Here is a 27,386-nt window from a genome sequence, read left to right as displayed (position 1 = left end):
AATGTACTCAGCCCTACTAAGAAACTAATTTGGGGCTCTTACATGAAAGCTATAACCCAGTTACATCCTAACAATAGGGAGAAGTGGGAAAGGGAGGGGAGGGAGGGGGTGGTTGGTAGAGGGAGGGGGATCGTGGGATCATACCTGTGGTGCATCTTACAGGGGTATTTGCAAAACTTGGTAAATGTAGAATGTAAATGTTTCGGCACAGTAACAGATAACGCCAGGAAGGCTATGTTAACCATTGATGTGAAAATGTGTCAAATGATCTATGAAGCGAGTTTATGATGCCCCATGATCATATCAATGTATACAGTTATGATTTAATAAAAAAAGTAAAACAAAAAAAGACATTATAAATCCTTTGTACAGCAAAGGGAACTAATCAATAAAATGCAAAATCAACCTATGAAATGGGAGTAAATATTTTCAAACCACATATCTGATCAGGAAATATATTGAAAATATATAAGAAACTCACACAACTCAACAGCATAAAAGCAAATAACTTGATGAAAAATGGGCAAAGGACCTAAATAGACATTTTTCCAAATAAGACATCTACCACATTTTCCTGTGTATAATGCATTCACATTTCTGTCCCAAACTTTCAGGGAAGAAAACATCTTTCATTTTAACTTTTTAGAGGTAGGTGGAAGTGGCCACACAGTGCTGCCTCCTTCTCTTTCAAGGGGCATGAAGCACAGATCCAGCTGCTGCAGCGAAGCTGGGAGCACACCCAGGTAGGAGGTAAGAGATGTCCAGATGATCTGATCACCAAGCTGCCCTGACTGTCCACTCCTGGCCCACCCTTGTCCCCACATTCTCTCATTTCCTGTTCCCACCCATGTCCGTCAATGGGAATGAGACCACAGCCAATCCATTGAACCCCAGTGGGCTTATTTCCTGAGAAGCTTGTGTGGGCCCCAGGCCTGGCCTACCCATTTCTTCCCTTTTGGGGCTGCCTTATCCAACATGCAGCTAGCCCCTTTCAGAGACCTCCCCCCCACGACACTTGGTTGAAGAGGATCCCTTCCCTGATGATAGACCAGTGAAGTGCCCTCCATTTATATTTCTGTTTAGTGACTAAAATGACTTCCTTGCACTATCCAGACCTTGTGCAGTCAAGAAACATTGTAATGAAGGACACCAGCCTTTCCCAAATTCACAAATCCTATAAATAACCTGGGGGACTGGTTATGGACTTGTAGAAGATTGCTTGCTCAGGCTGCCCAGACCAGTCTCACCTGTTAACTGGGCTCACTCCCTGCTTCTCTGCAACAACCAGCTCTGTGCCTCACATCTCTCATGAGAGAATAAGGTGCCACTGCATAGCCAATTCCACCCTCCTTTCACCAAGGTCCCTACACTCATCATGGTTCATGCCTACTTCCAAGATAACAGTGGAGAGATGGTGTCCAGCATAATCAGTTGGGCAGATTGGAGGCCTCCTGTAGCTGTGGCATCTGGCTAGTGAGCCGGTGACTGGGGAGTGGGACAGTGCACAGGGGCCGCTTTTACTGTATTCCAGGGTATTAATTTGCACACATATATTGTTAATTGCTTTCTGGAGTTACACTTTTAACACATAAGCATACATAAAAGAATAAAAATCATTTTTATAGATATGGAATTACCATTACCCATGCATAATGTGCATCCACATTTTTCCCTCAAAAATTTGGGCAGACAAATATTCATTACATGTGGCAAAATACAGAAAATGGCCAAGAGTATATGAAAAAAATGTTCAACACCGTTAATCTTCAGAGAAATACAAATCAAAACCACAATGAAATATCACTTCACACCTTTCTGGATGGCTACTATCAAATAGACAAGACATAAGCATTGGCAAGGGCATAGAATAAAGCAAACTTCTTGTATGACATAACTACAAGAGGGTATCTACCTAACAAATTCGAATATTGTGATTTGGTTGCTTGTATTCTCACATTAACCAAAAAAATAAAAAAAAAAGAAAAGCCAATTTTTAAACACTATTGGTGGAAATGTAAATTTGCATAGTCACAAAAAACAGTATGAAAGGCCCTCAAAAGTTAGAAATATAATTATCATGTTATTCAGCAATCCCACTTCTGAGTCTTTCTCCAAAGTAAATAAAATCACTACCTCAAAGATTCATCTGTATCCCCCAAAATTATATGTCAATCAGTTGGATAGCCTAGAAGAAATCAGTAAATTCCAAGAAATATATATCCTACCAAAACCAAATCATGAAGTAATAGAAAAATCTAAAAAGTATAAAATAAGGAGATTGAATTCGTAAAAAGTATCTCCCATCAAAGAAAAGCCAAGGACAAGATGGCTTAACTGGTGAAGTCTACCAAACATTTAATAGAGAATTATCAATACTTTTCAAACTCTTCCCAAAACGATGAAGAGGAAGGCATACTTCCAAACTAATTTGATGAAACCAGATTACCCTGATACCAAAGCCAGACAATGGTACTACTAGAAGAGAAACTTCAGGCCAATATTTTTGATGAACATGGATTTAAAAATTCTCAACAAAATACTAGTGAATTGAATTCAACATCACAATAAAAGGATTATACACTGTGATCAACTGGGATTTATCCATGGGATGCAAGTGAACACAAACAAATCAATAAATGTCACACACTACATTAACAGAATGAAGGACAAAAACCATATATGATCATCTCAATTAATACAGAATATGCAACTGACAAAATTCAACATAGTTTCAATAAAATGTCAGCAAATTAGGCATAGAATGAATGTAACAAAACAAGACAAAGGTCATACACAACAAGCCAAAAGCTAACATTGTTCTAAATGGGGAAAAGCTGAAAGCTTCATCTCTAAGATCAAGGAAAAGACAAGGTTACCCACTCTTGCCATTTGCATTTAAAATAGTACTAGAAGTCCTAGCAGAGGAAATAGACAAGAAAAAGAAATAAAAGGCTTCCAAGTTGGAAAGGAAGAGCAAAATTATCTCTTTGAAGATTGCATGGTCTTACATAAAGAAATTCCAGACTCCACCAAAAAATCATTAGAACCAATAAGTGAATTCATTAAAGTTGCAGGATACAACATCATCATACAAAAACCAGTAGCATTACTGAGGAAAAAATCAACAAAACCATCTCAATTACAGTAGCTACAAAGAAAAAATTCGGAAACAAATTTAACCAAGGAGAGGAAACTTCTGTACACTGAAACTAGAAGGTATTGATGAAAAAAATTGAAGATGACTCAAATGAATGGAAAAGCAGCCCTTGTTCATGGAATGGAATATTGTTAAAATGTCCATTTTGAACCCGGGCCTGCCAGGCTTCCACATGCCCTGACCAAAAACTGCAGGAGCCGTGCAACCCCGCGTCCTCCCTCCTGAATCCTCCCTGCCTCCACACTGGCCCACTCATCTGGCCAGGGATACTGGTAGCCACGTGCCCTCTGGAGCCCTCCCTGCTTCTGTGCAGAGCCCTTCTCCTGGCCAGAGACTGCTGGAGCCTTAGGCACTCTGTGCCAAAGTCACTGAGCACCAGGCACTCGCAGAACCATACGCACCACCTCCCGCCCTGTTGCTGGATCCGGGTGTGTCATACGCCAGAGCTGCTTCCACAACCAGAACTCCCTAGCTGAGTAAGCCCCAGAGGAACTACACATGGTCACTCCCTACAAAGATCCAGCAAAAACAGAGTGATCCCGCTGGGGTCTAATCTTGGAGAGACATTTCTCAACTCTGAGGATGGCCAGAGGCAACAGTGAAAAACAATCATGAGGTGAAATCAACAGAAAAACTCTGGCAATATGAATAATCAGAGTAGATCAACTCCCCCAAGGATCAATGGGGCAGACACAGCACAAGATCCCATGCACAAACAAATAGCTGAAATGTCAGAAATCGAATTCAGAATCTGGATAGCAAATAAGATAGAATTAGAATTCCAAGCAATAACGCAAAAGATATCTCAAGTATTCAACGAATTCAAAGACAAAATGACCAAAGATTTTGACACATTGAGACAAGAAGTTGCAGCCCTCAAAGATCTGAGAAACACAGTAGAATCCCTCAGTAACAGAATGGAGCAAGCAGAAGATAGGATTTCTGACATTGAAGACAAAGCTTTTGAATGCTCCCAAACTCTCAAAGAGGAAGAGAAATGGAGGGCAAAAACAGATCACACTCTCAGAGAGCTCTGGGATAATTCGAAGAAAACCAATATTCATCTTATAGGGATCCCAGAAAGCAACAAGGTGGCTTCACAAGGCACAGAGTCTCTTCTCCATGAGATTATGAAGGAGAACTTTCCAGACATGCCAAGAGATTCTGAAATTCAGATAGCAGAGAGTTTCAGAATGCCAGCACAACTCAACCCAAATAAAACACCCTCCAGACACATCATAATCAATTTCACTAAAGTTAATATGAAGGAGAAAATTCTGAAAGCTTCCAGACAAAAGAAAACCATTACTTACAAGCAGAGGAATATTAGAATAACTGCAGATCTCTCTGCTGAAAACTTTCAAGCTAGAAGAGGATGGTTATCGACTTTTAATCTCCTAAAACAAAATAACTTTCAAACCAGGATACTGTACCCAGCTAAACTGAGTTTCATTTATGATGGAGAAATTAAATACTTCAATGACATTCGCATGTTGAAGAAATTGCCATAACTAAACCAGCTCTCAAGGATATTCTCAGACCTATCCTCCATAAAGACTAGTGTAACCCTCCACCACAAAAGTAGACCCACCCAGAAAATTTTGATCAAATTCCAACTTCCACACTCACAAAAGGAATAAAAATGTCCACTGGACTCTCGAAAGGCTTACCAATATTCTCAGTTAATGTGAATGGTTTAAATTGCCCTCTAAAGAGGCACAGGTTGGCTGACTGGATACAAAAACTCAAGCCAGATATCTGCTACATACAAAAATCTCATCTTACATTAAAAGACAAATATAGACTCAAGGTGAAGGGATGGTGATCTATATTCCAGGCAAATGGAAAGCAGAAAAAAGCAGGCGTTGCAATCCTTTTCGCAGATGCAATAGGCTTTAAACCAACCAAAATAAGGAAGGATAAGGATGGACGCTTCGTATTTGTTAAAGGCAATACTCAATATGATGAGCTCTCAATTATTAATATTTATGCACCCAACCAGAACGCACCTCCATTTATAAGAGAAACTCTAACAGACGTAAGCAACTCGATTTCCTCCAGGTCCACAGCAGTTGGAGATTTTAATACCTCTTTAGCAGTGCTGGATAGATCCTCCAAAAAGAAGCTAAGCAAAGAAATTTTAGATTTAATTCAACCATTCAACATCTGGACTTAACAGTCATCTACAGTACATTTCATCCCAACAAAACTGAATACGCAGTCTTCTCATCAGCCCACGGAACATACTCCAAAATCGACCACATACTAGGCCACAAATCTAACCTCAGCAAATTTAAAAAAAAAAAACAGAAATTATTCCTTGCATCTTCTCAGACCATCATGGAATAAAAGTTGAATTCAATAACAACAGGAACCTGCATACCCAAACAAAAACATGGAAGCTAAACAACCTTATGCTGAAGAATAGATGGGTTATACATGAGATTAAGAAGGAAATCACCAAATTTTTGGAACAAAACAACCATCGAGACACGAATTACCAGAACCTCTGGGATACTGCAAAGGCAGTCCTAAGAGGGAAATTCATAGCACTGCAAGCCTTCCTCAAGAAAACGGAAAGAGAGGAAGTTAATAACTTAATGGGACATCTCAAGCAACTGGAGAAGGAAGAACACACCAATCCCAAAACCAGCAGAAGAAAAGAAATAACCAAAAGCAGAGCAGAACTAAATGAAATTGCAAACAAAATAATTATACAACAGATCAATAAATCCAAAAGTTTGTTTTTTGAAAAGGTCAATAAAATAGATAAACCTTTGGCCAACCTCACCAGGAAGAAAAGAGTAAAATCTCTAATTTCATCAATCACAAATGGTAATGATGAAACAACAACAGACCCCTCAGAAATTCAAAAAATCCTTAACAAATACTACAAGAAACTCTACTCTCAGAAATATGAAAATCTGAAAGAAATCAACCAATACCTGGAAGTACACCACCTACCAAGATTTAGCCAGAACGAAGTGGAAATGTTGAACAGGCCTATATCAAGTGCTGAAATAGCATCAACTATACAAAATCTCCCTAAAAAGAAAAGCCCAGGACCAGAAGGCTTTACATCAGAATTCTACCAAACCTTTAAAAAAGAACTAGTACCTGTACTACCTAACCTCTTCCAAAATATAGAAAAAGAAGGAATATTACACATTCTACAAGGTAAACATCACCTTGATCCCCAAACCAGGGAAAGACCCAACAATAAAAGAAAATTATACACCAATATCACTAATGAATATTGATGCTAAAATACTCAATAAGATCCTAACAAACAGAATCCAACAACACATCAAAAAAATTATACACCATGACCAAGTGGGATTTATCCCAGGATCTCAAGGCTGGTTCAATATATATAAATCTATAAATGTAATTCAGCACATAAACAAACTAAAAAATAAGGACCATATGATTCTTTCAATTGATTCAGAAAAAGCTTTTGATAATATCCAGCATCCCTTCATGATCAGAACACTTAAGAAGATTGATATAGAAGGGACATTTCTTAAACTAATAGAAGCCATCTACAGCAAACCCACAGACAATCTCATATTGAATGGAGTTAAATTGAAATCATTTCCACTTAGATCAGGAACCAGGCAAGGTTGACCCTTGTCTCTATTGCTCTTTAACATTGTAAAGGAAGTTTTAGCAATTAGGGAAGAAAAGGCGATCAAGGGTATCCACATAGGGTCAGAAGAGATCAAACTTTCACTCTTTGCAGATGATTTGATCATTACCTGGAAAACACTGGGAATTCTACTAAAAAACTTTTAGAAGTGATCAAAAAATACAGCAATGTCTCAGGCTACAAAATCAACACCCATAAATCTGTAGCCTTTATATATACCAACAATAACCTAGCTGAAAAAACAGTCAAGGACTTTATTTCTTTCACAGTAGTGCCAAAGAAGATGAAATATTTGGGAGTATACCTAACAAAGGATGTGAAAGATCTCTATAAAAAGAACTATGAAACGTTAAGAAAAGAAATAGCTGAAAATATTAACAAATGGAAAAACATACCATGCTCATGGCTGGGAAGAATCAACATTGTCAAAATGTCCATACTACCCAAAGTAATATATAATTTAATGCAATTCCTACTAAAGCTCTATCGTCATATTTTAAAGATCTTGAAAGAATAATACTTCATTTTATATGGAATCAGAAAAAAACTTGAATAGCCAAAACATTACTCAGCAATAAAAACAAAGCTGAAGAAATCACGCTACTAGACCTGAGACTGTACTATAAATCGATAGTTATCAAAAAATCATGGTACTGGCACAAAAACAGAGAAGTAGATGTCTGGAACAGAATAGAGAACCAAGAGATGAATCCGGCTACTTACTGTTATTTGATCATGACAAGCCAATTAAAAACATTCAGTGGGGAAAAGATTCCCTATTTAACAAATGGTGCTGGGTAAACTGGCTGGCAACCTGTAGAAGATTGAAACTGGACCCACACCTTTCACCATTAACTAAGATAGACTCTCACTGGATAAAATATTTAAACTTAAGACATGAAACTATAAAAATACTTGAAGAAAGTGCAGGGAAAACTCTTGAAGGAATCGGGCTGGGTGAATATTTTATGAGGAGGACTCCCCAGGAAATTGAAGCAGTATAAAAAATACACTACTGGGATCTGATCAAACTAAAAAGCTTCTGCACAGCCAAGAACATAGTAAGTAAAGCACGCAGACAGCCCTCAGAATGAGAGAAAATATTTGCAGGTTACACCTCCGATAAAGTTCTAATAACCAGAATCCACAGAGAATTCAAAAGTATTAGCAAGAAAAGAACATGTGACCCCATCTCAGGGTGGGCAAGGTACTTGAAGAGAAACTTCTCTAAAGAAGAGAGACACATGATCTACAAACACATGAAAAAAAGCTCATCATCCTTATTCATCAGAGAAATGCAAATCAAAACTACTTTGAGATATCACCTAACCCCAGTAAGAGTAGCCTACATAACAAAATCCCAAAACCAGAGATGTTGGCATGGATGTGGAAAAAAGGGCACACTTCTACACTGCTGTGGGAATGCACGCTAAAATGTTCCTTCTGGAAGGATGTTTGGAGAATACTTAGAGACCTAAAAATAGACCTCCCATTCGATCCTATAATTCCTTTACTAGGTTTATACCCAGAAGACCAAAAATCACAATGTAACAAAGACAGCTGTACCAGAATGTTTATTGTAGACCAATTCATAATTGCTAAGTCATGGAAGAAGCCCAAGTGCCCATAGACCCACAAATGGACTAGCAAATTGTGGTACATGTATACCATGGAATATTATGCAGCTTTAAAGAAAGATGGAGACTTTACCTCTTTCATGTTTACATGGATGGAGCTGGAACATATTCTTCTTAGCAAAGTATCTCAGGAATGGAAGAAAAAGTATCCAATGTACTCAGCTCTAATACGAAGCTAAATTATAGCTTTCACATGAAGGCTATAACCTAACTATAGCACAAGACTACAGGGAAAGGGCCAAGGAAGGGAAAGAGAGGGGGAGGTTATGGTGAAGAGAGGGTAATGGGTGGGGCCGCACCTACTGTGCATCTTAGAATGGGTACAAGCGAAACTTACTAAATCCAGAATACAAATGCCTACATACAGTAACTAAGAAAATGCCATGAAGGCTACTTTGAACAGTTTGATGAGAATATTTCAGATTGTATATGAAACTAGTACATTGTACCCCTTGATTTCACTAATGTACACAGGTATGATTTAACAATAAAAATAAATTAATTAATTTTAAAAAGTCCATATTGCCTCAAGCAATCTACAAATTCAAAATAATCTCTATCAAAATATCTATGTAATTTTTCACAAAAATAACAGAAACAATTCTAAAATTTGTATTGAACCACAAAATATCTGAATAGCCAAAGCAGTCTTGAGAAAAAAAAAATCTGGAGACCTCAAACTCCTGATTCAAATTATATTACAAATGCATAAAAATCAAAACAGTATGGTACTGGCATAAAAGCAGACCCATAAACCAATGGAACAGAACATAGAGGCCAGAAATACATCCGAGAATTTATGGTCAATTGAGCTTTTAAAAAAGCCAAGAAAACACAACGGGGATAGGACAGTCCTTCAATACACACTGCTGACAAAACTGGAAATATAAATGCAGAAGAATGAAATTGAGTCCTTAATTTACTCCCTATACAAACATCAACTCAATATGGATTAAATATTTAAATAGAAGATTTGAGGCTCGGCGCCTGTAGCGCAGTGATTATGGCAGCAGCCACATACACCGAGGCTGGTAGGTTCGAAACCAGCCAGTTCCTGCCAAACGACAATGACAACTACAACAAAAAAATAGCCAGGCATTGGCTCGGCGCCTGTGGCTCAAGAAGCTAACATGCCAGCCACATACACTCAGCTGGCGGGTTCGAATCCAGCCCAGGCCCATCAAAGAACATTGATGACTGCAACCGAAAAATAGCCAGGCGTTGTGGTGGGCACCTGTAGTCCCAGCTACTTGGGAGGTGGAGACAGGAGAATCATTTGAGCCAGGAGTTTGAGGTTGCTGTCAGCTGTGATGCCACAGCACTCTACCCAGGGCAACAGCTTGAGGCTCTGTCTCAAAAAAAAAAAAAAAAAAAAAAAAGCCAGGCATTATGGCAGGCACCTTTAGTCACAACTACTTTGGAGGCTGAGGCAAGAGAATCGCTTAAGCCCAAGAGTTTAAGGTTGGTGTGAGCACTCTACCAAGGGCAACATAGTGAGACTCTGTCTCAAAAATAAATACATACATACATACATACATACAAATAAATATAAGATTTGAAAGCATAAAGCTTCCAGAATAAAACATAGGAGAAAAGCTCCCAGACATTGATCTTGGCAATGATTTTTTCATATATGGCACCAAAATCAAGGGCAACAAAAGCAAAGATAAACAATTAGTACTTCATTAAACTAATAGACAAAGGAAACAATAAGCAATATGAAAAGGCAACTTAGGAAATGAGAGAAAATCCCTGTAAACCATATATCTGATAAGGGGTTAACATCCAAAAATATAAGGGACTCACAATTCAATAATGAAAAAGAAAATAACATGATTAAAAAATGGGCAAAGAATCTGAATAGACATTTTTCTTAAAAAATGACATACAAATGGCCAACAGTTATATGAAAAAATACCCAAACGCACTTATCAGGGAAATGCAAATCAAAACCACAATGAGATATCACCACACACTTGTTAGAATGGCTATTATCAAAAAGGCAGAAGTTAATAAGTGTTGGTGAGAGTGTAGAGAAAAGGAAACTTTTGTACACTGTCGTTGGGAATTTAAATTGGTTCAGTCATTATGGAAGACAGTATGGAGTTTCCTCAAAAATTAAAAATAGAACTACCATATGATCCATCATTCTAATTTTCTTAGTATATATCCAAAGGGAATAAAATCATTACTTCAAAGAGAGACTGCACATATTTGTGCAGAGACTGCACTGCATATTTATTGCGGCACTATTCACAATAGCCTAGATATGGAAATGACCTAAGTGCCCACTGATGAACAAATGTATAAAGAAAATGTGATATACACACAAACATACATATACACATATATACATAGTATATATACACAATGTAATACTATTCAGCCTTCACAAGGAAGAAAATTCTGTTATTTGCTACAACATATGCTTTTGATAGTTATTTCATTTATGCCAAAGGAAATGAACCAGGCACATAAAGGCAAATACTGCATCATCTCAATTATATGAGAACTCTAAAAAGTTGAACTCACAGAAGCAGAAAGCAGGAGGGTGTTTGCCATGGGCTGGCAGTAGTAGAAAACAGGAAGATGTTTGTCAAATTATAAGATGAATACATTCTAGAGAACTTATTGTACAGAACAGTAGCCATACTTAATAATGTATTGCATACTTCCTGAAATTTGCTGAGAGTAGACCTTACGTATTCTCACCACAAAAAATAAGTGGCAATTTTGAGAGGTGAAGGGTATGTTGATTAGCTTGATCATGGCAATGATTTCACAATGTCTTGTACATCAAAACATCACATTATACACCTCAAATATATACAATTTTATTTGTCCATTATACTTCAGTAAAGCTGGGGAAGAAAGTCAACTGTACAATTACGAATTCATTGGGCCACAAAGTCACCAACTGAAAATCTGTTTCTAGAATTTTGGAAAGGAACAAGCTGACATCAATGAAAATGTGTAGGAGACCAGGATGACCTACCTGCTTTGACAGTGACTAGGTAGGTGATCAACAAAACCTTTTCCTCCTCATTCTCATAGGCACACACTTAGATTCAATTTCCCACCTCTCTTTGCACTTCATTGGCATGAGACTGAGTTCTATTTGACATAATCTGATTAGAAGATGTGCATTAATTCTAGGACTGGCCAATGAAAATTTCCCAAGAACAAACTTTTATGGGTTTTCCTTTTCCCTCACAATGTAGTTGGCAGTATGGTAATGGCTAAATTAAAATTTCTTTGTGGTTTCTGTTTTCCATGTTTTCTAAAACGATTAGGGATTTGTTTTATAATTACAAAAAAGGCACTAAAATTTCTACTATACCAAGTATCATAAAGCCAGAGGTGAAATGAATACTAAATCTTAGCTTTTTTCACTTATATATTTTTTCTTTACTCTCTCCACTCTGAAAAAAAAAAGGCCAAATAAACTAAATTAAACATGTTTACCCTTTAAAAAAGAAAAATTCTACCATATATTTCTTTAGCAAACTATAACATTGTCCTGTATTTATTTAAATTCTGTCTTCCTCATTAGATTACAATGTCTGTGGTGTGTGGTATCCACTCAATAAATAGTCAGTAAAACCAATTAATCAAGAACAGTGCTCAATATTTAATTTATTCAATATAGCACACAGTTTAATTTTCCCTAAGCAGTTTTCATTGTATCAGTACCCAGAAATTAAAACAAATCTTCAATGTATGGTTATTACTAACTGTATTATTCTAAAGTCCTTAACCCAGGACACAAAACCTCTCTAAACCTCATTTACTAATATACACAATGAGTTTAATAATGTCTATGTATCAGAAATAAGAAATATTTAGTAATATATGTAAGTTATTCAGCTCAGTATCTAGGGCCATTATTATTGGCCTTAGTGTGAATTAAAAATATACTTTCAATTGCATCTGCCAATTCTCTTGTACACACACATATATTTTTACTCATACATCAGTCAATATATAGTCAATAGTCCTTAAATGTACTCCAAAGGACTCTTTCCTAAATCTCAATTATTTGAATATGCATTCACAAACTTTTGCTATAATTGTTAGTTGAAAATATTATTTACAATTATTTACCATTGTGATTACATAAGAAAATGCCCATCTTTAGAGCTACACAAAATATATAGTGGTGAAATGACACAATGTCTGAGATTTATTTATTTATTTATTTTGAGACAGAGCTTCAAGCTGTCCCCCTGGGTAGAGTGCTGTGGCATCACAGCTCATGGCAACCTCCAACTCCTGGGCTCAAGCGATTCTCCTCCCAAGTAGCTGGGACCACAGGCGCCCACCACAACACCCGGCTATTTTTTAGTTGCAGCTGTCGTTGTTGTTTGGTGGGCCCACGCTGGATTCAAACCCACCAGCTCAGGTGTATGTGGCTGGCGTCTTAGCCACTTGAGCCACAGGCACCGAGCCTGAGATTTATTTTAAAATACTTGAGTAGGCTCAGGGCCCATAGCACAGTGGTTACAGCGCCAGCCACATACACTGAGGCTGGCAGCTTTGAACCCAGCCGGGGCCAGCTAAGCAACAATGACAACTGCAACAACAACAACAACAACAACAACAACAAAAAGCTGGGTGTTGTAGTGGGCGCCTGTAGTCCCAGCTACTTGGGAGGCTGAGGCAAGAGGATCACTTAAGCCTAAGAGTTGGAGGTTGCTGTGAGCTGTGATGGCACAGCACTCTGCTGAGGGCAACATAATGAGACTCTGTCTCAAAAAAAATAAAAAATGAAAATAAAATACTTCAGCAAAAGTGCTCGACGCCTGTAGCTCAATGGTTAGGGTGGCCGGTTTCAAAACAGCACAGGCCTGCTAAACAATAATGACAACTATAACCAAAAAAATAAATAGCCGGGTATTGTCACAGGCTGTAGTCCCAGCTACTTGGGAGACTGAGGCTAGGGAACCGCGTAAGCCCAAGAGTTTGAGGTTGCTGTGAGCTGTGACACCACAGCACTCTACCAAGGGTGACATAGTAAGACTCTGTGTCAAAAAAAAAGAAAAGAAAAAAATGAAATAAAATAAAATAATTCAGCAAAGAAAAAAAGATAGATGAAGTAATGTGGCAAAATCTTGGTAACTGTTTAATCTGGGTGATGGCTATATAAGTGTTCATAAAACTATTTCTTCTTTTGTATGCATGCAAAATTTTAATAATAAAAATGATAATTTAAAATAAATGTGCCATTGGTGATTGTGAGTTTGTCATGTAAGTATTTTTAGAGTTCATGATCTCACCCAGGCTTATATAGCAATTAACTTATTTCAATGGGGGAGAAGGACAGACGTGAGAATTTCCTTATCTTTCATAAACCAAACAAAGGACAGCATGTAAGTCTTAGTAATACGGAAAAGAAAAATGACATCAAGACTGATAAACATTTTTTTTTTTTTATTTTCAAGGAGTGGGGAACCTTCAACCTTAAGGAAACCTGTGGACTTCTAAGTTCTTAAGTGCAGCATTTGGACTAAATCCAAATTTCACAGAGAAAATCCTTTTATTAAAAAGAGTGCAGCAGAGAAAGAAGCTGTTCTTGCCTCTTTTGGTGCTTAAAAAAGAATAGTCTTGAAATCAGAAGGCTGCAGGATTCCCAGCATGATGTCTTGTGGGGTGTCCTTAATGTAATAGGAAAGATAAATAGATTAATAAACAGTCTTTACATAGAGGATTTTCAACTGGGTAAAGTACATGCTTTGGTGGTTTATTTTACTTCTTCACCAGAAAAATGATATTGTTGAATTATATTTCTGAAGCATCTTCCAGCTAAAAAAGCCTTTCGTTCTCTAGGTTAAAGCATTTTTTATTTATTTTATTCTTTTTACAATGTAAAGTTCAACCAGTAATATACACAAGAGATTCCAATGATGAAGATGGAGTAAAGCCTCAGAAAAAGGAAATACAAACATTTGAGGGACATGTGCCAGCCAAATTTCAGTTTGTAAGAAAGGTCAAGAAATTAAAATACAATTTTAAAACCAAAGAAGTATTACAGTGACACACTATAGTATATAGTATAGTGATTATAGTATAAAGCTTTTTTAGTAAGGATGACTGTTGCAGTCCCTTTTTCGTTTCTTTTGCTCCCCCAGCTTTCTTAAGGTATAATTGACAAAATTGCATATATTTACCATTTACAATTTTATGTTTTGATACATATGTACATTGTAAAATGATTACATCAAGGTACCTAACACATCCATCACTTCACATGCTTATAATTTTGTTGTGGTGAAAATTTTAAAATCTACTGTCAGCAATTTTCAAGTATAACTTATAACGATTATATAATCACTATGCTGTACAATAGATCTCCATAGCATATTTATCCTAAATAAAACTGTGTGCCATTAATGCTTTTTCAACAAAACTCAACTGCATATGCAACAAAGAATCTATGTTTCAGAGATAGAAGGAAAAAGAGAAGGACTGCAAATATTTGAGAAGCTTAAACTTGCTCAGTATATCACTACACATAAGAATGCTCTTACTTACGTTTATTAAATACTTTGATTTCTCATCCAGATTATTTTTGTCTCTATTCAAATTATCTTTGTCTCTAAAGTCTCTATTAATCTCAATGTTCCACAATTCACTCTATTCAGCGAATATATATCAAAAAATATGGATTTGAGTCCCAATATCACCATTTCGGTGACAGAGGATAAATTACTTTATGACTCTGAATCTCTGTTTTTTAATTAGTAAAATAAAAAAAAATACCCTGTTTCCCCGAAAATAAGACATCCTCCGAAAATAAGACCTACTTAGAGGAAAGATAAGATGTCCCCTGAAAATAAGACCTAGCGCATCTTTGGGAGCACACCAAATAAGACACTGTCTTATTTTCGGGGAAACAGGGTACTAACTTCAAGAAGGTGCAATTTATATTTGAGGAATTCAGAAGAATTCATTGAACAGAGAAGGGAAAATTTAAAACTAGCCATGTGGTTGTGTGAGAAGAGTGCAATTCAGGAGACCAACAACAACGTGCTGGCATTAGCAATTCTAGGAATAGAAACATTTAGGCATGTAGAAACAACCATTCACATAACATACATACACACTTTTATTTTGAATGATCATTTATGATACCATTTACAGAACAAAGACTACTCTGCTCTATTAATTTAAAAAAATATCAATGATAAAATACACTTTCCCCAGGCTCAGCACCCTTAGCTCAGTGGTGTATGTGACCGGCACCCTACCCACTGAGCTATGGGCATTGAGGTTGCTATGAGCCGTGATGCCACGACACCCTACCGAGGGCAACACAGTGAGACTCTGTCTCAAAAAAAAAAAAAATATATATACTTTCTGGCGGCGCCCATAGCTCGGTGGGTAGGGGGGTGCTGGCCATATACACGGAAGCTGGCAGTTCGACCCTGGTCCAGGCCAGCTAAAACAACAATGACAACTCCAACAACAGCAAAAAATAGCCGGGTATTGCGGGGAGCACCTGTAGTCCCAGCTACTTGGGAGGCTGAGGCAAGAGAATCGCTTAAGCCCAGGAGTCTCAGGTTGCTGTGAGCTATGACGCCATGGTACTCTATCCAGGGTGACAGCTTGAGGGAAAAAAAAAAAAAAAAAAACTTTCCCTCAAAAATATTTTCTTGAGGTCCAAGTTCTAAATAATTGATAAAGTTACTATTGAGTTTTACTAATATATATTCAAGCTTTATATGGTTTGCTTATATAGTTTATATATATTAGTATGTATGTGAGCTTTATTTAGTTTACAAATATATAAGCATATTTTTATTAATAAGCATTGTATTGTACACAGAGGTAAATATAGAGAACTGTCAGTTATACCATAGTACCTGATGCACATAGACTCAGATATAGGAGTTCCTTTGGAGAGTAAGTTCAAAACGGTTTACAATCATTCAAACTTACTTTGGGTGCAGTTCATGTATCCAATCTTCCAGTACCCCTGGGTTTAAACCATAACTTCAAAATAAACAATGACAGTCCTGTAAATGTCTCTACTTTTGGGGTATGGATAAGCATGCCTTCTTTACTAATTTCCTATTGCTGCTATAACAAATTACCACAAATTCAATGGCTTAAAACTCGAAAGTGGCTGTTTTTTGTTCTGCAAGTATAAAAATTGGTCTTTTCCCTTTACCTGCCTCCAAAAGATGTCTTGGAGATAAATAACTAGAATAGTCCCACATTCTGAATAAATCACAGATGTTTATATACCGTTAAGCCTGGCACAACATCTTCCAAACAATTCAGAGAAATAACTCAAATTTAAAACTTCCTGGCCTCCAACTACAATGCTATCAGCTACTAAGGATCCCTCTTCCTTCACTTTACAATATTATGTTCCTTACTTCCTTCTGAGCACTCACAGCAACATTTTTTTTTTTTTTTGAGACAGAGTCTCAAGCTGTCACCCTGGGTAGAGTATTGTGGTGTCATACCTCACAGAAACCTCCAACTCTTGGGCTCAAGTGATCCTTTTGCCTCAATTTTTCCATTTTTCTTTTTTTGCTCAGGCTGGTCTCAAACTGGTGAGCTCAAGCAATCCACCCACCTTGGCCTCCTAGAGTCCCAGAGTGCTAGGATTATAGGTGTGAGCCACCAGGCCCAACAAGCAACATACTTAAAGTCCATATTTCTACTGACAGTCTGTTCAAGGCAATTTAGGCTTTTTCTATCAGGCTCCTCAAAATTCTTACAGCCTCCACTTACTGCCTGATTCTAAAACCAACCCCTACATTTTAGGTATTTGTTACTGCAACATTTCATTCCTAGTACCAAAGTCCATAGTAGTTTTCTATTGCTCTGTAAGAAATTACCACATAATTAGTGGTTTAAGACAGCACTCACTTATTATCTCACTGTCTTGTGGGTCAAGAATCCAGGAACAGCTCAACTTGGTCCTGTTAAGGGTCTCATGGGAAAAAAAATCATGGTGTCACTCTCATCTGAGGCTTGAGGTCTTCTACAAGCTCACTGGGTTTTGGGGCAGAATTCAGTTCCTTGCAACTGAAGAGTGAAATCCATATTTTCTTGCTGTGAGCCAGGGAATAATCTCAGCTTTCAGAAGGCCACTCAGGTCCTTGCCACATGCTCCCTTCCTCTTACAGGGCTAATTTTCTTCCTCAGGGCCAACATGGAAGCATATGCTGCCACTGCTTGCCTAAGAACTCACCTGATTGTGTCAGATTCACTCAGGGTAATTTCCCTTTTGATTAACGCAAAATAAAATAAAATAATCCATAATGTAATCACAGGAGTGATTACAGGAGTGAAATCTCTTCATATTTATAAGTCTCACCCACACTGAACAGGTGGCAATTATACAGGGTATGTGTACCAGGGTGTGGGAATCTTGGGGCCACCTTAAGAATTGTTTACCATGGGGGAAGGGGGAAAAAAAAAAAAGAATTGTTTACCACACCAGAGAACTATTCTGCCTTCTTCCCTAAACTTGGAGTCCTGGTCTCTTACAGTGCAGATGAAGTGTTGTGTGTATTTCTTTCCCTCAATTTTCATCACCTAGTCCTTAAACAGATGCTTCTGCTTTAAAGCAGTCTTTCAACTGTGTTTCTTGTTCTCAGTAAAATCAATGAGAGAAGTCATTAAGCAAGCTGTCTTGTTGTTAAACAACCTGGAAAAAGGTCACCAGAGGTATAAATAAATGTATGTGGTCATTAATCTTCATTCTTCCTCAGTATGTTTCTGGACATTTAAAAATTTATGAACTACAAAAAGTCAATATGTTAAAGCTTCGTAACAAAGCCTGTCTAGTATGAGGTATTTAACACTTGCATACCCCTTTAATTTTCTTTTTATTTTTAGCTTTACAATATACTTTATTATTATTTTTCCCCCAGGGACTTTAATAGAGGGGAAAAGGAGAATGGAGACTGCTCAGGTGTCAGTTCTGCTCCCATAGAGTTGGAAAAGGCTTTTATTAGCCTTATCAATATAATTGAAATGGGGCAATGAGTCTGAAATACCGTCTGGGGCTCTTTTATAATGCTGGTCAGGATTATGGGTGCATCCTTAGGGCTAAGATTATGGTAGTATCCTCAGGGTAAGGAATATGGTAGGGTATTTCCAAGAACTCTGGCCTTGAGGCATTCCAGGAATCTAGGGAGGGGGATTGCTAGTTTCTGACCTAATTTTCTAAAATAGCTGCACTCTTGTCAGGGTTATGAGAATTCCTTTTCTCACTTTTTATTTTAAGGAATGGGGGTGCAGAAATCTCTCTAAACTACTTCCTGCTGGATGGGAAGGCCGACTCTCAGGAGTACAGGATAGGGGAGTCATTGGTGTTAGGAAGATTTGGGGGTTGTCTTGAGCAAGCCTCTTTTAGAAGGACCTAGGTGCCATGTTGCTGGTTAAGCTTGAACTGCGTTCTGAATGACTGTATCACAATTTGTAAAAGGAGTAGACCTAGGGAGACACAAAGTAATAAAAGAAGTAAAGGAGGTGAAACCCAGGGAAGCCAGCTTTGTAAATCAAACCATGGTTGCCAGCTGTTTTCTCTTTGTTTTTGGAGGTTGGCAGTCAGTTCAGCATCTCTGAAGAAGTCCAGATTGGTTGACATAGAAGCAGCACTCTCCCCAGCCCTGGCCAAAAACTGCAAAAACTGCAAAAAAAAAAAAAAAAAAAGAAGCAGCACTCTTCATCTAGGAACAAACATAAGCCTTCCTTTTCTGCAGTGAGAAGGTCTAAACTATGTCTATTTTGAAGGGTCGCAGCTGTTGAGGAATCTATTTGGTCTTGTAGTTAAAAAGCATAGGGAAGACCTCATGTTGAGAGAGGATACCTGAGAAGGTTGAGGTCTAGGAGAACAGGTCTTCTCAAGGAGACCACGAGGATACACCTGCAGGGTCCTCTCCCTGGTGACTCAGCTCTTGGGAATTTGTAAACTTAACTTCCTGGAACTTGGAAATTTCCAAACTCTGTGAAATCCTGTAGGTCTGTAGCAGCTGGAATAGCATCTCCCGCTTGATTCAAACTGGCCAATGAGAAGGGTACCTGTGGAGTGTAACTTTTTGACTGTCAATAAAAAGGGGAAGACCAAGCCAATTGAGGAGTGCAGCCATTTGGAATTCTTCTATGCTGTAAGTTCCTGGCTGGTGAATAAAGCCCTTCCTCATATAAACGTGGTGTTTGGGTGTTCTTTCTCTCTGTTGGGCCTCGTCTTCCTGCAACAATGTCTCTGAGTCCTGTCCTGAGCCCTGTAGCTCCCCAGGCCACTGAGGAGTGGGATCAAGATGGGGGCTATTTGGAGCCTGACATGTTTTTGTTGGAATGTTTAGAGGTTGCCCAGGAGGGGCAATGTTTCTATGAGGAGACAGATAGGCAAGAGTATAAGGGCCTGTCCAGTTGGTGGGTAAGCAAGAATATGTTTTGTTTCCTGTACAATTTTAACATTTAAAATAAGCCTAAAATGTTCCTTTTAGAATTTCAGTGGTCTTAATATTTAAAAAGTTAGTTTGAGATTCAAAAGACTGAATTTCAAAGATTTTAAAGGTGAAATAGGAGGTTATCTGTGTGTAAATCTTAACTTTTTTAAAGGTTAGTTTTTTTCAGGCCTGTTACTGAAAAAGTAAAACAAAACCTCCTGTAGTATAATTTTTAAATTAAAGGTCATATAATTTCATGAAGTGTGAATTAATATTTTAAGAAACTTTGTTGTTTTAACTAAATTTTATAGTTAACCGGATCATATGCAAATTCCTTCATAAATTTCCTCTTATGAGATCTATTCAACTTGCACAGACAATCTACAAACATGTTAAACTTTCTGTTTTGTCCTCATTTTCACATTCCCCCTCAAGCAGGGGCAGGGTTCGAACCTGCCACCCCTGGTGCACAGGGCCAGCACTCTACCCACTGAGCAGCACCTAGCCAGTTTTGATTTTCTTAAACAAATCAGTCATTCTATTTCAGGATAAAAGTTGACTATACCAGATTCTTTCTTATACAACATTATTCTCCTTTCTCTTCACCTTTTTCATCAGAAACATCTTTCATTCTTCATAAATTCCCTCTTCTATCCAACCTGCAAAATCTACAAACATGACATCTTTATTCTCCATTCTGTTTAATCTTCCTTTTTTTGAAACTAAGTCTCACTTTGTTGCCCTTAGTAGAGTGCAGTGGTATCATAGCTCACAGCAACCTCAAACTCCTGGGCTCAAGTGATTCTCTTGCCTCAGCCTTAGCCTCCCTGGTAGCTGGGACTACAGATGTCCACCATAACTGCTGGCTATTTTTAGAGATAGGGTCTTGTTCTTGCTCAGGCTGGTCTCCAACCTGTGAGCTCAAGCAATCCACCTGCCTCAGTGTCCCAGAGTACTGGCATTACAGGCATGAGCCACCATGCCAAGCCTCTGTTTAACCTTTCTTATTAAAAACATTTTTCATAACACAGGATAGCTAAACTGATAATTAGAATATTTTAAAAGGCAAAAATCTCATACTTAGTTTCAATCATAGAAAGCTGAAGTACTATATCTTACAAATCACTCACTTAACCTGATTTTAAGGTTTTAAATTATTGAAAAGTGTTTTGAAACCACAACACAGGTGCTATTTCAGATGTCTATTCTTGTCCTAATTCTCACAGGGTTACCTGGTATCAAAAATGGCTACAAGGGACAGGACTTATCTGTGTCTTTAATCAATTTACCAGGTGTAAAGACAGAAAACAGAATGACTCAAGGATTCAATTTTTCCCAGAATAACCAGGGGGCAAAGCTAGAGCAGGGAGGAAGGGGCCCTGTGAGCTAGACTATGCCTTGTAGCTTCTGGCCAAGGCTCTGAAAACATGTCTTTATGTTTTATTACAGTTATTCATTTAGATTTTAGAATTTAGAAACTAAAAATTAAGAACATAATTTTACTGTTAAAATTAGCAAAATTTAGAAATATTATACCAGTGTCAGTTTTATGATCTTAAAGTATCTGAATTTAAACAATTATTTAAAAACTACAAGCGGTACAGTAGCAGTTATAGAGAAGTAAATAAGGGGACAGTGACTAACTTTTACTAAAGAAAGAAGGCGTAGAAGACAGAAATTTTCAAAGAGTGAAGAAGACTTGAAGGCAAGGAGCCTTTGACCATTTTCATTGTGATGCCAAAAGTTTTTAAGGTCCTGCCCAGTCACTGAGCCACTGCAGAGGACTCAGAAGCCTCCCCTTTGAGCCCCCTTGCTTCCTGACGCTCCGTCCCCCACCCCCCGCCTTCCGCAAGCCGTTTCCACCAAGGAAAAGGAATTGTATTGTGTGTCTGCTATCCAGAACCTCCACTCTTTCAACCCCTTTGCTCATGCAAGTAAGGGTGATGACCTGCTTCCTGCTGGCACTGAGGATTATATCCATATAAGAATTCAACAATGAAGACGGTGTGAAGCTGCTGCCACCATCGCTTCTGGAAAGTCTAAGCACCGGGGCCAGCCATGTCTTACTGCCGGCAGGAAAGGAAGGATCGAATCATATTTGTGACCAAAGAAGACCATGAAAACCCCAAGCAGTGCAGAGCTGGTGGCCGATGACCCCAATGATCCGTATGAGGAGCATGGATTGATACTACCAAATGGAGATATTAACTGGAACTGCCCGTGCCTTGGGGGAATGGCCAGCGGCCCCTGTGGGGAAAAGTTCAAGTCAGGCTTTTCATGTTTCCACTATAGCACGGAGGATGTCAAGGAATCAGACTGTATAGACCAGTTCCCCGCCATGCAGGAATGTATGCAGAAGTACCCAGACCTCTATCCCCAAGAGGATGAAGAGAAGGGAGAGAAGAAGCCAGCAGAACATGTAGAAGAAATGGCTGCCACTGAAGCCTCTGCAACCAAAGAACAGGAGGGGTCAAGTAATGAAGGCCAGAAGGCACTGGAGCCCAGTCCTTCCATTTTAGAGTAATATGGACCTTTTACAAAATGCCTTTTAGTCACCTTCCAAGAAAGTATCTTTTCCTCCGTTTTGTGCACTGTAATGTACAAGATAACTTATTTTGATGCTCAGAGGTCTTGGCCTGTTGACATATACACTGAAAAAAATGGGGATTGTATGTATGTGTTTCATATACAAACCAGTCAGCAAATGTAGCCTCCACTTTTGAATTCACGTCTCAGATTGCTCTAAATTTTACCACTTCGAAATAGTGGGCTGACTATTGCCAGCATCCAAAAATCACTATCCAGGAATGTTTCTTATGAGTGAGTTGATTTATTCTGATTCATTATATTTATACCTTTTAGTAGATTTTATACCCTTTGGGTAATGAAAGAAAAACAAAACATCTTCCTTTACAATGCTGGGGTGGGGCCAATTACTGCTAGAAGAGGCTAGATGGTGAGGTACTTACTACTCAAAAACCATCTTGACCTTGAGCATATAATAGGGGGTGCTATACTTCATTCCTAATACATTTTGGTTTCCATTTCTAAGGTTTTCTAATTTCAGAAGGTGGAGATTTGGACCCTCCCATTCATGATCCCTTTCTAGTGAAGAGAAAGGCTGACTGTTCTTGCTGTTCCAGAAGCCCTGGTTTGGGGCCTATGTTCACACTGGCTTTCAGTCTGGTCAGATGCAATGTTCTTGAGATGTGGGGACCCAGTTGTTACCAGAGTAGTAGCCAGGAGAAGAGTGTGAATTAAGTACTTAATTAAAAGAAAATGTGATTTCTAAAAAAAAAAAAGAAAAATCAACAGTGAAATGGCAGGAAGACCCTTACTACTGTCCAAGGGATCGCTGATGATTACAATAAAAAGAAATTAGTGAAGGCGTTTTAGAAGAAATTTGCCTGCAGTGGTACTGTAATTGAGCATCCAGAATATGGAGAAGTAATTCAGCTACAGGGTGCCCAGCTCAAGAACATATGCCAGTTCCTTGCATAGATTGGACTAAGGACGATCAGCTGAAGGTTCATGGGTTTTAAGTGCTTGTGGTTCACTGAAGCTTAAGTGAGGATTTCTTTGCAATGAATAGAATTTCCCCTGTCCCTTGTCACAAATTTAAAAACCTCACAGCTTGTATAACGACCATTTGGGGTCTGCTTTTAACTTGGACTAGTGTAGCTCCTTCATGCAATAAACTGAAACCAGCCATGCTGTCTAGTCTTGAAGTCCCTCATTTAAACAGGTGAAGCAGGAGACACCTGGCAGTGTTAAGCGTTAAACAAAGCAATAACAATGGTGTTTCAGCCAAGCCCGGAGCCCTAAGATCACAGACCGTTATGTCTGGCCCGAATCTCCTCATCTCTTCCTCTGCAGAGTTCCCAGCCTGGACAACCCTTGAAATCTGAGAGGATAGGGTAAGGCAGGAATGCAGTTGTGCCGCTAGAGGGAGCCTTTGGTGGTAAAGGAAAGATCCCCTGGTATCTGATGGTGAGCAGAAATTAGGCCACCTTCCCTCCAGTAGGGTGATAGGACATCTGGCTTTCCACCAAGGTCTTTTTGACCAAACATATCCTAGCTAAGGGATGTCCAAACATCAGAATGTGAGGCCAACCTTCTATCAATTAAACTTTTGACAAGGGAAGAAATCTCAAACTGATGTATCAGTTATGTAGCTAGCTGTAGAGCTTGCAACAGCTGCCCAATGCCAACAACAGCTGCCCAATGCCAACAACAGCTGTCCAATGCCATGTGAAATAACAAGACTGGTTTTTCGTTTTTTTCCTCTTCAGTATTAATGTTATGTGTAATGTATTTAAACCCTTATTTAAATAAAATTTATTTTCAGAAAAAAAAATTGTTAAGATCCTGAAGGACGTTTAAGTTAAACTTGTCATTTTTAGTTTATTGAGAGTCATTAAATCTGTATTGAGGCCCAGCCATGTTTCAGAAGAGAATGAGGCACTTAGTCCGGATATTGGGCATCTGGTTGAGGGTGTTAGGTTGTAGAGAATGTATGGTAAGGATAAGGACTTTCAAGGCAGGCCAGAAGAGAAAGGGCATCCTGAATTTTAGTGTGACTGCTCTGAGAGGTGAGGGGACAGTCCCTAAAAACTGAGTTAATCCAGAGTTAGAGTCAGAGTTAATCCAGAGTTAGAGAAAGTCAGGAAGTGGGGCCCAGGGCCCATTTGAGAAGGATTTCTGGCTTAGAAATGGGAGTTGGTAAGGACAGGGATAGAGAAAAAGATGTATTTTAGGTTTAAGACTGTAAAGTGTGTGGTGGAAGGAGGAATAGTGGAGAGAAGATAAGGGTTTGGGAAGAGGGGAGTTATAGGGACTGCTTACAGATCTTGAACTAATTGGAGGGAGCCATCAGGTTTGGAGAATGTAAGGATATGAGTGTTGTATAGGAATGAGGTGGGTCAGAGAATGTAGTTTATTAGTAAACAATTAATATTTGGTTGAAGTCCCTTTATAGCCTGGGGTTTAAGGGGAGACTGAGGTTGGTTGAGGATATGTAAAGAATAACCATACTGGGCTGGTGGTATAAAGCAATCAAGGGTATAGAGGTGTCTCAAACTTTAGGACTGACCTGAGCTAAAGCCTTTGGGAGAAACATTTGTGTACATAGGGGAGGGGACATAGAGGAGAGTAATAGAAGAGTGGGGAGCTGAGAGGTATTATCAGTTTGGGGTGATGAGTGCAAGGTAGAACTGGCTTTGAGTCTAGATAGGTCTCAGCCAAGCAGGGGATTGGGGCCCTTAGGAATTATTAGGAAAGAATGGGAGAACGTCAGGTGTTCTAACTAACAGGTTAGAAGTGAAGTCTTAAGAGGGATAGAGGGATTCCATCAACCTCAACCATAGATATGGAAAAGTAGTGACCTAAAAAATTCAGGAAGTACCAAGAATGTGGTATCCATGTCCAGGAGGAAGAAAATTCTCTTGCTGGCAACCATAAGATAAACCCAGGTCTCTGTGAGATGATGATGGTGGGGGCCTGAGAGCCTGGGCCACTTCAGTCTTCAGAAGCTAGTTCCAAGAGTTCAGGTGGCTTGAATCCTGGCTCAGTCACTGTCTTGGAAGGGGTGTCTATGACTCTTGCAGCCTGGGGACATTCATCCTTCCAGTGACCCTGAACACCACAGACTGGGTACAGTCTGCCTGGAGCTTGAGGATTAGGGCAGTATCAGGCCAGTGTCCCTGTTTACCATGCTTGTAGCAAAGACCTGAAGGCTGTGCAGAATGAGGTGGGTGTTTAGGTTACCTGGTAGAGCCCTTTCTCTCTCCCTGAAGGGCAGAGGCCAGCATCTGGTACCTAGACTGCTTAGTCTCAGCCACTTCTTCCTTTCTGCTGTTATAGACCTTGAAGTCAAGTTAAATTAATTCCTTCTGGGGAGTCTGGAGTCTGCCCTCAAGTTTCTGAAGCTTTCTCTTATACCTGAGGCTGATTGAAAAAAAAGCAGGTGCTTAAGTACAGCCTTCCAGCCTCCAATTCGGGCTTGAGGTTGGTATATATTAGCGGGGCTTCAGCTAAGGTATCTGTGAAGGCTGAAACTACCACCCAAATACAGGTTTTTGCTTCAGGATGGTGAAAGAGGAAAGCACTACGTAAATGTCTTGCCATGAGAAATCATGGGACTGGGCTAAATACTACAAGTATTTTTATAAATTGAGTATGATTAATTGAAAAGGACCTAAGGTGTTTTTCAATTTGGGATAGATCTCTTAGGCTAAAGGAGACATGGACCCTGATGATTCCCTCAGCTCCCCCTATTTCATGTAAGGGTAATATAGCTTCTGGAGGCTATTCCCAAGAGGGTGTGTGGAGGAAAAAAAAGGAGTCAGGTGGAAAGAGAGGAGAAAGGAAGTTAGATGGAGAGATTGTATATTGCGGAGCTGCAAGTACGTCTTGCACAGCTTTAGTTAGACCTGTTAATGAGTCACAGAGGACATCTCTAACAAGGGGAGGGGTGGATGTTGGGAGTCGGGGTTTCTGGTTAGATTGCTGGGCTGAGCTAGAAAGTTCAACCAAGGCAGGGAAAGCAAGTGAGTAGAAACTTAAAATAAAACTGGAGCAGCATAGGCAGGGTGGATAGAAAGTAACTAGTGTCTATCCACCTGTGTAGTAACTACCCAAGTTACAGAGTAACAAAGAGAGATTTTATTTAGGAAGAACAAAGAGAAAGTTTAGAACACTTCCAAAGAGAGTTGGAAGTGGGTCCCTCTAGTGAAGGAGAAAAGGTCAGAGAGGAGACACAAAGGCCTGCAGGGAGACCTCTCTGGGCTTCCAGACAGTATTACTTTTTTCTATTGGTCATTCATGGTCTCTTTCTATTGGTCATTGGTTACCGAGGTTACTTCATACCCATATTCTTATGGTCATTCCGAGGAGGAGGCATGATGAGGCATGTTTCTCATAGCTAGCAACTCAGTTTTTAGGGATTCCCTTTGCAAAGGGGAATGGCAGAATACTATTGGATAATATGGAAAGTTTATTAAGCCCTTATAAAATACTTTAACAGAGGAAGTTGTGTAAGGAGTAACATGGGATAGGGAACAAGAGAAAGCTTTCCAAACCTTGAAACGGGCTCTTTTAAACGCACCTGCCTTGAATGCAACTAAAGAAACCTTTCTTTCTATATCTTTCACTGGGCCTACAATAACAATCATCCTCTCCTAAATGTTTAGACCCTGCCTGTTCAACCTCATTATTAAGTTCGTGTCTTCCAGGCTCCAGCAGTTTCACATAAAGATAATGGTGATGCAGGGATTCCAGCAAATACTGACGAAAACTTTTGACCAAGTGGCCAGAAATTTCAGACCCCCCCCCCAAACACCCTTTAGAGTAGGGAAACTGAGGAGGGTCCCTGAAAAGTAGGCTAATGCCCCCATTTTGACAGTAGGAAGTAGCTAAGAATGGTCGTCCTCCATTTTCCCATCAAGATTGTAGGACCAAAAAAAATTAAAAAAAAAAAAAAAAAGATTTTAGTACCATAGCTCCTCAGGTGGGAACCAGATGGACACTAA

At 38.9% G+C, this 27,386-nt stretch overlaps 2 pseudogenes; both read left to right on the top strand.

Annotated features, from left to right (window-relative positions):
• Nucleotides 1-17,609: 17,609 nt before the first annotated feature.
• Nucleotides 17,610-23,399, top strand: LOC128576888 (eukaryotic translation initiation factor 1-like; annotated as a pseudogene).
• Nucleotides 21,916-22,381, top strand: LOC128577931 (mitochondrial intermembrane space import and assembly protein 40-like; annotated as a pseudogene).
• Nucleotides 23,400-27,386: the final 3,987 nt, after the last annotated feature.

This window comes from Nycticebus coucang, chromosome X, assembly GCF_027406575.1.
Source record: "Nycticebus coucang isolate mNycCou1 chromosome X, mNycCou1.pri, whole genome shotgun sequence".
NCBI lineage: Eukaryota > Metazoa > Chordata > Mammalia > Primates > Lorisidae > Nycticebus > Nycticebus coucang.
This window is presented reverse-complemented; position numbering and strand designations above follow the sequence as displayed.